Consider the following 13,063-nt stretch of genomic DNA (forward strand, 5'->3'; position numbering starts at 1 on the left):
CATCTATATGTTGTTTGGTGTACCTCTTTATTTTTATATATAAATCACTCATTTGTACGTACCCATATATACCTTGATCTGTATTCTATATATCTGAAGTATCTAAAATCATCGTTCTCTAAACTTTATCTTAATTGATGTCATCTTTATTTTTTTATGAATAATTTTATTTTAATTTTATTTTTTTTATATTACTATATATTCATCTTAATATTCTACATACTTTTCTTGTGCACATATTATTTTTTTAAAACTATCTAATATTTATTTTTATAAATATAGAAAAGTTTACTATAATATATCTAAACATTCTTTAATAGAAAAATTCTAATTATAGAAATTTAATTTGGATCCCCATATTTCAAGATTATCATTTGTAAATAATGTCAGAAAATGACAAGTCCAACCTTATCTAATAATTCTGACGTGTCCTCTAGCTAAATCTTCTCCAAAAATTTATATATATTGAAAAATAAATAAATAAATATATAATATATATATTATATATAAATATATAACATATAATATATATAAATATATTATATATATATTAATATATATATAATATATAATTATATATAATTATATATATATAATATATAAAATTAATTTCTCGAGTTCATGGCAAATAATTATGATTCATACAAATCCCCCTATATTTCATAGGAAAAAATTGTGCTATTGAAAGGAGGCCCCCTAGCATTGCTCTTGGAAGACAAGCAATTAAATATCTTTTTAGTAATATAATGAAGGTGTGTTTAAATCGTTATTATGGTCACTTCTACGTTGTATTGGTGGTGATAAAAGAATAGAAAAGAATGTATGGTTTGGTGATTTTCGTCACAATGAATCTATTATTTTTAAATTTTTAAAATTTTTTAAATATTGACGACGAACTTTTTCATCGTAAAAAATAAAATTAGCGATAAAATTCTTATTTTTCATCGCTAATAGTCTAGTTTTTGAAATTTTAATTTTTTTTATTTTTCATATATTAATGATGAAAAATATTCATCATAAATAAGCAATGATTTTGTGATGGATAGTCAATTTTTCATCACAAATAGTGGATTATTTTTGATGTAAAATTTTTATCATAAATTATCTTTTATTTTTAAATTTTTAAAATAGGTTTATTAATGATAAAAAATTCTATTTTCATCGCAAATGCGCTTGATGATTTACGATGTAAATATTTTGCATTGCTAATAGTATCATTTTTAAAAATTAAAAATTTTTTATTTTTCATATATTAGTGATAAAAAATATTCATCATAAGTAATCATCGATTTTGTGATGGAAAATAAAATATCCATCGCCAATAATAGATTATTTATGATGTAAACTTTTCATCATAAATATTCTATAATTTTAAAATTTTTAATTTTTTTATTATTTGTGATGAAAATTTTTTATCGTAAATAATCTATTATTGGTGATGTAAAATTTTTATTAGTCATAAATAGTTTACCTTTTGAATTTTAATTTTTTTTTATTTTTTACATATTAGTGATGAAAATATTCATCATAAATGATCATTATTTTGTGATAAAAAATTATTTTCTATCATAAATATTTTGGTTATCTACAACGTAATTCTTTTCATCATAAATAATCTTTAATTTTTAAATTTTTAATTTTTTTTAAATATTAATGATGAAATTTTTGTCATTAATAAGATTTATTTATGACATAACTAAAATTTTTATCATAAATAATTAAATTATTTATGATTGAAAATTACATCATAAATAATCTATAATATTTGATATTTTAAATTTTTTATTTTTCTTCAAATATTAGTGATGAAAATTTTTAATCATAAATAATAATTATTTATGATAAAAAAATATTTTTCATATCAAAAAATTAAATTATTTATGATAAAAATATTTTTATTGATAATATTTAAAAATTTAAAATTTAAATAATATTTTATTATTTATGATAAAAAAATCATCAAAAATAACTTATATTTACGATGAAATTTTATTTTTCATCACGAATATTCTTTATTGATGAAAAAGCATCGTTAATATTTTTTTTATTGATGAAAATTTTGATATGTCATAAATAGGCTTATTTGTGATGGAAAAATTTTTGTCGTAAAAAAAATCATCACAAAAATGCCACTTTCTTGTAGTGTGCTTTCAATAACACCACACGGTGATATGATCATATGGCCACTTCTAATAAGTATCTTTGATCGCATCACATGTATTGGATGTGAAAACTTCAGATACTGGATCCATAATCATACGTAGGATCCATTCGTACTCTAGAACTATTCGCAACTTTCGATACCAATTATCAAAATTAGATCCTAGTCACTATCAAACAGTGAATGGGGCAACATACATCTAGCCATAACTGAAAGAAAAATACAAGATCTCTATGTTTATGAATTGATTAAACCTAAAGATTTGGACTTTAGTCTAAAGGTTCTCTCACTATTTTATATGAATTGGTAGTCTCTACCTCTAATTTGAAGAATTATCTTAATTCCTTAGTGGGTACTAGAATTCACACAGATTGCATATAAGCTCGAGGATGGCTCGATCAAATAATTTTTTCAACTAATTATTTTTTTAAATAATTTTTAATAATTAATTTTTTCTCAGATTTTATTTCAGTAGGCGATGGACCTCTACTTAAAGTTTCAATTAGGTCAAACCATTAACATGAACCTACTCAGTATTTCTAACCAATGAATGATCAGGCCTGAAGATGGCTCAGTCAACCCAACCATCATCAGATAGTATAACAGAGTCATCATATGATGAATGATAATTTTATTATTCTAAGAGAATACCAGATGGATGACGCCTACAATGTCAATTAGAAATAATAGACCCATTATCATTCACCTTAATGGGAGGCTATGATATAGTTATCACCATAACTTGCTCACTTTATGGGTCTAATAATTTAAAAAATTTGATAATTAATTTCAAGAAGAGATGAGAAGAGATCAACTAGTAAATCACAATCCTCCCACTGACTTCACTAAGTCATTGAATTGGATTAAGATCATACTGGTTGAACTGGCACCTAGATCAGTCACACTAATCAACCTTAATGGCATGGATCAACTTAAATTACTTAGCGATCTAATCAAGACATAATTCATGAAATTCGTCAAGTAAGATTGATGGGAGGATTTGCTAAGCTTGCCTTAGACACCATCAAAATGATCAGGTAAGCTGCTCCCAATTAAAAACTATCGATCGAAATGCCGAACTTACCTAAAACACCAATTGGTTAATTAGTTTCGATTTGACCAATCTAATGATTCGGGTTCAACCACTGAGTCACAATCAAAGTCCATTTGGTCTAATCAAAGATATAAACTTGACCATCTGTAACTATTGTATTGGTTCTAGAAAAATTCTGATTTAATCTAATTCAATATTTGATTAGATTTAATCAATTTCTCTAGTTAGTCTATTAACTCTTTGATTCTAACCTTAGGTCTAACTCAATTAAAAAGATCTGATTTGAGCTAACCCATGCCTTCATATTTTATACGAATGACATTAGATCTTTAATTTATAATTCTAGATCTAATCAATTTTATACTTAATTCTCAATTAAGTTCAGCATCAACATGGGTTTAGATTTAGGTTTGAAATAATTTTAACCTTTTTATTTTATAAAGAATTGATAATAAATATTATGTAAAGATTTTCTATTCTAAAATTGGGTTGACTCAATCAACATTGAGCCGGCTACACAAAAAGACTGGGTCAACTCAGTTCAAAATTGGGTCGGCTCAGTAATTTTGTGAGCACGATTCAAGAAGTTTCAGATTTAAAAATTCTTATATAATACTAAAATAAAATCAATCATAATACTTTTAAATCATATCTAAAATTTTTATGATTCGAGATTTTATTTTATCATAATTAAATCAATTTTAATCATATAGATTAGATGTCTTATTTTTTTGTACAACTTTGTATCACATACAACAAACCTAAGATTTCAAGATCTAAGATTTTGTAGAAAAATAAGTTCTTTCTTTCACGTTCTTCTTCATGGAATCTAATCACATGACACCCCTACACATCATAAGAGCATCCCATTGAATGAAAAGAGAGGGCCTTTAAATCCTTCTTGCTTCTATGATCGGACGGTCTAGTGATCAATCCAATCTAAGTACTTGCTAATCGAATCATCTAATCTAATCACATATCATATATGCTTGAATTTAGATCTAATCTAAATTATATCAGATCTGATTACAATCTTAGATCATATCCAAATCAGATCATAAACATCACATACATGATATAAAATCAGATTTTATCAACAATCAGCATAAACTAGGATAATATTTTTACTGTAAGGGATAAACCCTATAGCAGGACAACCTTATGTCAGTTTGTACAATCAACTATTAATTAAATTTAGATTAAAATATCATATATTAGATCTAAATAAAATTAAAATTCAGATTTAATATGTACATAAATGATGTCATAACGAACCTAGGCTCTGATCACACTGTTGAGATGCGTAGGCGATTTCATGCATGTATTTCAAAATTTTTTTGAAATAATTACAATGAAAGATCATTAGATTAATCAAATTAATCTAATATGTATATGATCTAATCATCAAATCAATCTACTCTAGGATCTATAACATGTTATATTGCATATAAAATATGAAATAATCTGAAGATAAAATCTGCATGCATCCATGTTAGCAATAGATCATATCTACTTCTAATCTGAGTTCAGAACTTCATACCTGATTGTGGGTCGACGATCTCTACTACTGAGAGATATGATGAAGAGGATCTTTGCTGATTGCTCGCGGCTGCACATGCATCCGGTCTCTACGAGAAATCCACTCGAAGCTCCGAACTAATCGGTCTTCTCAGGAGTGCTAGCTCACGTGAAGATCTTCTTCTTGACCGATTAGGATCTTTTCTTCAAATCTCTAAAATCTTTTAAGAGATTGAAGATAAACTTTTAGAGGAGATGAAGAGGTGAAAAAAAATAAAAAAGAAAATAATTTTTTTTTTAATTTATTCTCTCTTCCCAAACTCTTAGAACCAAAAATATGAAATTCAAGTTTTTGCACATACCCCAAGAGAGAGGATCCTTCTCTCTATTCTTCATACCATGAACCATGCCCAAACTTCAACCATATAAAGAGCTCTCTTCTGGTATCTTAGACACATAAAAGAAACCATAAAAACCCCTTTTATAGGCATATAAAGAGGTGGGGTGAAGAGTCCTAGTGATCCTAGACTCTTATAGGATTCTGCCTTTCTTCATAATTTCACATCCCAAAACATGCCAAAAAAATATGGGACATTCCTTTCTATATTTTTTTATGGTAAATCAATCCTCAAAATATCACACATATAAGAAGAAAAAAATTTATTAGCGTGGAGAGATTGATTTGGATGAGAACAGATTCTTCTGATAAGGATTGTTTTGAAATCTAATTTCAGAACCTTCTTTTTATCAAAACCAAATCAAATTTATACATGAGATAGAGAAGAAAAATGACTCTTTTGTGTGAAAAAATTTTATACAAAATAATTTTGTGTGTGGAGATATATGACGTGCAATCTGAATTGGCACAGGGAGAAGAGTCCTATTCCAATAAGGACTCCTAATTTTTTTATTTGAATCCAAACAAAATCACATCTGGTTTAACCCAAATAAAATATATAAAATCCAATCTAATTAGGTTCATAAATTTTTAATCAAATTTTAATCAAATTAAAAATTGATTGAATCAAAATTCTGATCAAATCAGGGATAATTCTCCCTTAGCGATTAGGTCATCTCATAACCTAATCAGATCAAACCTAATTGAATCTAATTCAATTAGATTTTATTTAATTCTCTTTGCTCAATCAAATTGAGCTAATCAATAATTTAATTATTAATTAATTTTTTATTAATTTACTAACACTTGATGAATTAATTTATTATAATTTTTGCAAAGATTAACCATCAATCAAATTGACGATTAAGCCCTTGAATGATTCTCAATCGTTGATCAGCCATATGATCAGTCAGAAACTTTTTTTGAGTGTGACCTCATAGGTTCGAACCTAAGTCGGTAGCACAGAAATACCTTTCTGAACCAATTGATGTAACCATCTAGCAATGGTGACCCGACATCCAGATAAATCAAATGAAGATGAAGCAACATTCAAAACCTATTGACGTATGGTTACCGTATAATTCATCCCTTTGATCCTAATGCTCGAAGATGACCTAAGATTTAATTGTCAATCTTAGATAAGTCATCCATATTGTATTTCAATCTTTTTCAAATCTATCACATAGATTACCTGAGCTCAGATTTTGCTAAATTGAAATACACTGATGCATATCTCCTACTAATTTGGAGAGATCAATCCCATCTTAACTCTGCACTAACTTGACAAGTACTTGACTATACCCAAAATCTTTCATCATTGAATTAGAAACTCAGTTAGTCCAACATCAAAATATAGTGAGTTGCTTGTAAGTCACCGTAGTGATCTCAGATCAGAGGGACACTTATACCCATATCCTTTGCGAGCTACCCTTGACAGCAGAGTGCTCCACAGTTGATCACGTTCAATGACGATGTACTCCTATATCTCATCTGCATGCCATACCAGTATCTCCATACCATTTGATTACGAGGACAATCAATGCATATGGCATACAACGACCTACACTTGATATCGCTATCATCCTAGTAATAGCATATCGTTTGATCTCGAATCAGTTTAAGGACTACATGATAAATCCTCCTTTATCGATCAAAGTAGTCCTAAAGACTTCATCATAATATAGGAGTTCGTTAGAAGATGTATCTTTGTGATGAAAAATATCAAATAATTTTTATTATTTATCAATTTATATATATTTATAATCAGCACAATCATCAAATAATTGATTTTAAGACATAATTCCTAACATCTCGGGCTTCAAACTCACCCTTAACTTGCTCAATAATCAACTGTGAGTCGATGAAGACCTTCAAGTTGTCAGTATCAAGCACTTTGACAATCTTCAAGTCGACTAGGAGATCTTCATACTCAATTTGATTATTTAAAATTTTAAAATTAAATCGAAGGGCATATTCGGTTATAATTCCTTCGAAATTGATGAGGATGAGACTAGCTCCACTGCCTTGTGCGTTGGATGCTCCATCAATATATAGCACCTACACTGATGTTAAGTCAGCCTCAGGAGTTTCAACTTACTTTGATTTGTCATTAGGTTCACCCTCAAAGTTATTGTCAGATATAGTACACTCGACGATGAAATCGGCCAAAACTTATGCCTTCATCGACAGCCGTGGATGATATTAGATACCAAACTTGCTATATTTTTTTATCTACTTTGTCATTCGATTTGAAGTATTAGATCAGTATAAAATTATCTTCAACGATTGATCTGTCAAGATGACTATGGGATGTGCTTAGAAGTATGAATGAAGTCGCTGTAATGATATGATTAGAGCGTAGATCATCTTCTCTCCTCTTGAATATCTTATTTTAGCATTATGTAGCACCTTGCTTATGTAATAAATGGATCATTGAATTTGATTTTTATCCTCCTGGATGAGTACCGAACTAACTACTTCTGTCAAAGTTGTTAGATAGAGATACAAAATTTCTTCGAGCTTTGTTTTGTAAGTAGTGATGGAGATGCCAGATATTTTTTTAGATCTTCAAAGGACTGTCGGCACTCATCTAATCATGAAAAATCTTTCACTTATCTCAAGATCTTAAAGAAGGATAAACATCTTTCTGCCAACCTTGAGATAAATTGACTAAGTACAGCGATCCTTCCATTAAGTTGTTGTATCTCTTTCTTGGAGCTTGGATGCTTCATATTGATGATATCTTTTATTTTTTTGGGATTGACTTCAATTCTTTATTGTGACACAAGAAATCTAAAGAATTTTTTAAAAATTACTCCGAATGCACACTTAGTCGGATTCAATTTCATCTGATATCGTCGAAGTATGTCGAAGACTTCTTCCAAATCCAGAACATGATCAGGAGTTTGAAGTTTTTTCATCAGTATATCATCAACGTAGACTTTCATGTTTCATCTCATTTGTATCTTGAATAGTTTGTTGACTAGCCATTGATAAGTGGCTTTGGTATTCTTTAAATCGAATGATATTACTTTGTAATAGTAGATGCCTTTGTCGGTTATGAAGGTAGTGTGCTCCTCATCTTCGGATACCATCCGAATCTAATTATATCCCGCAAAGATATCCATGAAGCTTAGGAGTCGGTGTTCCGAAGTCGCATCAACTAGTTGATCGATATTTGAACTATCCTTCAAAAAAGTTTTATTTAGATTTGTGTAGTCGATATAGATTCTTTATTTTCATTGACTTTTCTCACCATCACTATATTGGCGAGCCAATCAGGATAGTTGGCTTTCCTGATGAAGTCAGCCGTGAGGAGCTTGTCGATCTTTTCATCAATGATCTTCTGTCTTTCAGGAGCAAAAAAATTTTTTCTTTTATCTCACTGGCCTAACTTTAAGATCAATATTCAGCCGGTGGGTTATTACTTCTGAAAGAATTTCTAGCATATCAATTGTCGATCAAGCAAAAATATCAACATTCGCTCTTAGCAGATTCACCAATTGTTGTCATTCTGGATTACACAATTACGATCCAATTTGGACTGTCTTCTCCAGATCTTTTTTTAACGGGATAGAAACCAGTTGCTCGGCTGGTTCATCCCTTTCTTCATTTTCTCTTTGGTTCAATTTATCAATGGACAAAGAGTTTTCAGATTGATTATTTTTTGTAGAGATCAGGAAGCAACGTCGAGCAAATTATTGATCTCCATGCATTTCTCTGATTTCATTTTTTGTTGAAAATCAGATCAGTAAATGATATGTTGAAACTATTGCTTTCAGGGTATTAAGTCTAGCTCGTCCAAGTATGATATTGTAAGCCGATGGGACTCGGACGATTGTGAATATTAGAAGAATAGTACTTTATTGTGGATCTATTTTTGCGGTTAAAGAGAGAGTAATTTCTCCTTCCATGATAACTGCATCTCTAGTAAAACTGACTAATGGCATCGAGACTCTTCTAAGTCAGTCAGTCAGTAGTTACATTTGAAAGAAAGTCAAGTAAAAGAGAACATCAGTTGAACTTTCATTATCAACTAAATTTTTTTTTACATCATAGTTTGCTATCGTTGTCGAAACGATGACAGTATCGTCATAGAGAGTTTGTATTCTCCTAACATCATCTTCTGAAAAAGAGGTTACATTATCTAATCATCATTTTTTCGTCGACTCTTTTTCAAAAGTTGCCCCCCAGTCCTTCGATCATCTGGAGATTATATTGATTACTCCCGTCATTGGCTGATTGTTGATTATTTCCTCAGCTTGTGGCTGAGGCTGTTGGTCGGTGGAAAGTTGAGTCGAACAATCTCATCGAAATTTTTTGAGGAAGCCACGTTGAAGCAGGGCCTCTATTTCGTCCCTAAGTTGAATACACTGTTCGGTATCGTGATCATGATCATAATGAAATAGACAGTACTTCTTCCTGTCATGACTCCTCGATGGCACTTTCATCGGTCGGAGATGTCGAAGATACTCCTCTCCTTCGATCTCCATTAAGATCTGTACATGGGGAGCAGAAAGAGGAGTATAGGAGTCATACTTGCCATAGTTGTTCGGCCTTGGACTCCGTTGTCGAGATGAAGCCCGCTTATTAGTGGTTGACCAACTTGGTTCGGTCAGGACTTCACTTTTCTTTTGCTTCTTTTTCTAACTTTTTTTTTTGTCTAGCGCTGGTCAGAAGCACCTTCGTCCGTATGAATATATTTATACGTGTGCTCCAAAAGTTCAACATAGGTCTAAAGGAGAGTGTTATCTAGAGAATAAATGAATCTGGATCCCCTCAGACCTCTCTTCATGGCCAATATGGCCATATCTTCATTGAGGTCCATGACTTCTAGTATGGTCGTGTTGAAGCGAGCCACGAAATCCCTCAATGGCTTTGTCTCGCCTTGTTTGATGGAGAAGAGATTGTCTGATGTCCATGGTACCTTTTGGCTAGTGCTGAAATGGACCACAAAAGAATGCTCAAGCTGCTCGAAGGACTTTATACTTTCCGATTGTAGCCCAGAATATCAAGCTCGAGCAGCCTTCCAAATAACCATCGGAAAGCCAATACATAGGAGGGCGTTAGTTGCTCTTTGGATCATCATGAGAGCTTTGTAGCTCTCCAAATGATCAATTGGGTCAGTGGAGCCGTCGGATGGCTCCATCTGTAGCATCTTGAACCGAAACAGAATTGGCTCATTCAGAATGCGCTGAGAGAGAGGTTGGGCAGTGTAAAAGTCATAGTTGCTGGATAACTTCCGATCTTCCATCTGAAGTCGGATAAGTTGACGATCGATCTTCTTAAACTTGTGCTCGTAGTCATCGAGCCACTGTTACTGAGATAATCCAGGGATAGAGTCCCCTAAAGAATTTGAAGATGGAGAAGGAGAAGGTTCACGTGGCCTTTTTCTCTTCTTGATACTATGTACATGGGAAGGAGAAGGAGATTGCCGTGAAGGATGGGCGATGTGGTGAGAATGCTGAGAACGCGGTTGCTCGACTCGATAAGAATGCCGAGATATCCATCATTTTGGAGATGAAAAGGATGAATGTAGTGGAGGATGACAGTTGTGCCTGGATGGCATCGAATGAGCCACTAGCTCCTCTATCGGTGGTTGCTGTTGTTGTTGTGTTGTTGCTGTTGGAGGCTGTAGACTGCCTCTGTTAACACCTTCATTTGCTGTATTAAAATAGTAATTTATGTGTCCGTAGTAATTACTGGACGTGAAGAGCTGGGCTCTACCAATGGAGATGGGGGAGGAAGATCTTTCCGATGGAAAGATTGCCTCGCTGATCTTGTTAATGTTGAGCTCTAATCTTTGCCATGATTGCTCGTATTTTTTTCTACCTGATGCATCAATCTGTTGCGGCCAATCCTCTGTTGCTCTTGTGTCCGTGAAGAGCACCTACAAAATGAAGTCCACACTGATCAGAATTATGTCCGACGGGGATCTTTCGATGTTTAAGTCAGTGGGTATTGGTGAACAATAGATAAAAATTCAAAGAGATAGAGTTTCAGCTCTCAAGAGATCTTACCAAATACTGTTCATTAATCTCCTTTTATAGACGAGTAGTTGGTAACCGTCTGTAACTGTTAGACACATGAGTTCCGCTTGTTCTGGCATTATATGATCGTGGGATGGGTGGTTATACCAGCCACTGATCATGTTCTGACCATTATGCGCTTTCTGCATTGGTAGTTTTAGATAAGCCGACTATATGTCGGTAATCAAGATATGTCGATCGTATGTCGGTAGTTGTAGAAATCTGAATGACCATCGGTTGGTAACTCTGATATGCCGACGATCATCGATCTGAAATCAGTCAAGTCGTCATAGTTGGAGTCTTTCAAATTTGCGAATAGCCGACTGTCAGTCGGCCAACTATCCGACCGATATTCGGCAAGTCATACTTATCAGGCCGATTGAAAGTCGGAACCAGGTAGTCAGCTGAATCGCCCCAACAAGTTTTTTTCATGATTCACAGGTTGTTGAGGATGGCTATGAATTCTTTGCCAACAGACAACCTGTCACCATATTTTCAGCCCGTAATTACTGTGGTGAATTTGATAATGCTGGTGCAATGATGAGTGTTGATGAAACTCTAAAGTGGTCTTTTCAAATTCTCAAGCCTGCAGTGAAGAAACCAAAGTTCATCATGTCAACAATGATCATAGGAAAGCTTGCAATCATCAAGGTTAGTTGCATTAGATCATACCTGCTTTTTTATACTCTTGTCTGTCAGTAATTGATTTTAAAAGGTTGTGAATGAGTAGCCTTCAATGGTTTACATGAAGTTTTTGCCTCATGCCTTTGCTGTAGGTGTTTGCTTCATCAAACAGACAGATGCGCGCACACACAATGCAACACACAAACACGATATCAAATCATATTTTCGCGTTTGCAATGTCACTTTGGACAAGTTGATAAGGAAGCAGCTTGGGTTAGTACTGCTGGATAGGAAAAAAACACAGTAATCTGTCGTAACGAAGCAAGGGATTAAAATTGGAACATGAATTTGCTATTTTCTGTTATATGTCTAGCACATGGGAGGAATTCTCAAGATTCTGAGTGAAATATTTTGGAAAGAAACAGCAACAAGTTAATGTTTTGATTCTACCTATTTTAATTTACTGTGTTTCATGGGAGGTGATACCCCATGAAAAGAGTTCCCCACCTTCTCTCTCGCGCACAGCCCACCACAAGTTTCGAGTCTAAAACACTCCATGGAATAAACAGAAGCCTCCTGGGAAAAGAGGTCATGCATGTTTGTATTTCTTCTTCACCTGTTCTTTATCATCACATTATCTGTTTTGATCAGATCTGTTGGGGGATACCCGCCGACTTACTGCCGGAGGGCCCGACCGACCGGAAGGCCCGACTTACTGCCGGAGGGCCCGACCGCCCGACCGCCTGGCGGTCTGACCGCCTCCGTTGGACGACTCCGACTGACCGATAGACCGACCGATCGTCGGTCGGGGCGACCGACTGACGGATGCCATCAGCGGCTAACTACCGACCAGTCTACGGCCCATCGCCGGCCGGGGGTATGTCGGGCGTAACCATCCCGACCGACTGAACCCGGGGGTCTGAGGCCCGACTTACATGATGCTCGCCGACCAATGGAGGGGCCCGACACCATTTATCTGGCTACCGACTTTGGGTCGGTCGGCTCCTCCAACCGCCGTACAGCCGCCAGACGTTGTCAGCTCTGATACGGACATGCGGCACAGTTACCTAGGGGCATTGTCCCGCCGAGAGCCGGGTCAACCCTAGTGATTAGACGGCTACACGGTGACGTGACATTTTCACGGCGGCTCTGACAGCCCACAGTGAGTTGACAGTTCCTCACTTGTCCGCGCCATTAATGACGGCGCCATACCTAGCTCCACTATATATACCGGGGAAGGCAACAGTGCAAGGGGTCGATCCGCCCGTCTCTCCCACATA

The 13,063-nt window shown here is 33.9% G+C and overlaps 1 pseudogene; it reads left to right on the forward strand.

Moving 5' to 3' along the window:
* Positions 1-13,063, forward strand: part of LOC105033282 (serine/threonine-protein phosphatase PP1 isozyme 3-like) — a 41,049-nt pseudogene that overhangs the window by 21,172 nt on the left and 6,814 nt on the right.

This window comes from Elaeis guineensis, chromosome 14 (assembly GCF_000442705.2).
Source record: "Elaeis guineensis isolate ETL-2024a chromosome 14, EG11, whole genome shotgun sequence".
NCBI lineage: Eukaryota > Viridiplantae > Streptophyta > Magnoliopsida > Arecales > Arecaceae > Elaeis > Elaeis guineensis.